The sequence below is a fragment of the Physeter macrocephalus genome, chromosome 17 (assembly GCF_002837175.3).
Source record: "Physeter macrocephalus isolate SW-GA chromosome 17, ASM283717v5, whole genome shotgun sequence".
Classification (NCBI taxonomy): domain Eukaryota; kingdom Metazoa; phylum Chordata; class Mammalia; order Artiodactyla; family Physeteridae; genus Physeter; species Physeter macrocephalus.
In genome coordinates, this window is record NC_041230.1 from 17,559,732 (window position 1) to 17,562,009 (window position 2,278).

The following is a 2,278-nucleotide window of genomic DNA, read 5'->3' on the forward strand; positions in this document are numbered from 1 at the left end:
ATGAAAAGTTTGCTTAAAAACATTAAATCTAATGTTTCTCTGTAATGAACATGAGCCTTGGCCTGAACTGTGGTGGTTATACAGGTATACTTATTTGTCAAAATTCAGTGAACTATATAAATACTTCAAATGGATACCTTTTATTATATCTAAAGTATGCCTCAACAGTTTATTGTAAAAGTCATAAATACTATCTTTACTCGGTATTTTGTTCTAGTTGGCTCATAACCTCAATACTCCAACCTATCTTTCTCATATACTTTAAGTTCCCACCATGGCAGTTTTCAGTAAAACGATTTATATGGCTAGGGAGTAAATAAGATTTACCATTGGAGAACTATAAACACTTTTTATAACATTATTTCTAAAGAAAAACCTGTTGCAAATTCCAGTTCAAGTACAGGAATTTAGAACAAGTTACAACTCTGGCAGTGGTACATTCCTAAATTCCATATTGTATATTAAGAAATGAAAATCCTGCATGTTGCTGTGGTGTTGCTTCTAGAAGACAGTTCAGAAGCAGCAACTAAGAGGAGCTAAGAACCCAACAGACCTGGGTGTGGCTGTGACTGGGAAATCATCTGTGGCACCACTGGACAACCACTAACAACATTAAGATTATATAAACCCAGAAAATTAACCTTACTTCCCTGCAGTAATACTAAACAAATATTCTTCTACATACATACAATAAGTCAAGAAACAGGAACGTCCATCCTATAGGCCACATTTAAACTACTGAGGCCACTAAGAGGACATCTCTCCTCACCTGCAAAACTAAAGGTATAAAAAAATTTTTTAATCATTAGCATTCAAAAAGCCTCAATGTATAGAAGGGTGGGATAGGGCAGGTGGGAGGGAGACGCTAGAGAGAGGGAATATGGGTGTATATATATATGTGTATATATATATATACACATATATATATATATATATAGCTAATTCACTTTGTTATAAAGCAGAAACTAACACACCACTGTAAAGCAATTATACTCCAATAAAGATGTTAAGAATAAATTAAATTAAATATTCATTTAAAAAAACGAACAAGTGTACAAGGGAAAAAGGAAAAAACACTTTGAAGTGAATCCACTTAGGGAAAGGCAAAATTTCATGCAAAAAGTAAAAAGGTGTTATTGGCACTGCATGGTGACAAATGAAACAAAATATTGTGGAAAAAAACATTTATCCAATATTTACTAAAATTTAGGTTATAACTGCAAGGATGTAATTGTTTTAGAACAAACAAATATAAATCTTGTGTACTTTTCCATGTATGTTGTAGTTAAATGAAAAGTTTGCTTAAAAACATTAAATCTAATGTTGACTTTTTGGAAGTATAATGTTTCCAATAAAATTATGTGATAGCATGGCAAGACACCCTTCATGTTTGTTTACAAAAGGTAATTGATGGCTTCAGCTATCATCCTAAGGGTCTCCTTTAATCCTTTGCTATTTGTATCGGTCAGGATTGCATCTGACAGAAACCCAATTTAGCAACTTAAACAAGCTACGAGTTTATTTTTCTCATATGACAGAAACACCAAGGACAAATAGCTGGGCTGGGGCACCACTGCCCGCAGGGAGCATCGCAGAAACGGCTCCTCTGTCTTCCTGTTCCGGCATCCTCTGGGTACTGCTTCCTTGCTTACATTCTCAAGGTGGCTAATGCACCTCCACGCATCATATCCATGTCCCAGCTGAGAGAGGGGTCAGGACTTGGCAAAAATGTTCACGCCAACTTAGACTATTCCTTATTTATCAGGAAAACAGTAACTTTCACAGAAGCCCCACAAGCAGACTTTTATATCTCATCGGCCAAAATGTCATCCCATGGCTACTCCTAGCTGCAGAGGAGTCTGAGATGTGAGATTTTTTTAACTGAGCACATCACCACCTTGAACAGAATTGGGTGCTGTCAGTGAGAAGGGAATAAATATTGGCTGGCAGTTAAGTTTCTGTCATGATAATCAAACCATCTTCTTTTGAAGTACATTTTTATTTTTGGTAAAATTTCTCCATTGCTTACTGCTCTTATTCAGTCAGTGGTTCTGCATGTGATTCTAGCAATTCTCCAATATCACTTTTAAAAATAAAATCCAAAAATGATTCTTTAAAAAAGCCAGTTAAGGGCTTCCCTGGTGGCGCAGCGGTTGCGCGTCCGCCTGCCGATGCAGGGGAGCCGGGTTCGCGCCCCGGTCTGGGAGGATCCCACGTGCCGCGGAGCGGCTGGGCCCGTGAGCCATGGCCGCTGGGCCTGCGCGTCCGGAGCCTGTGC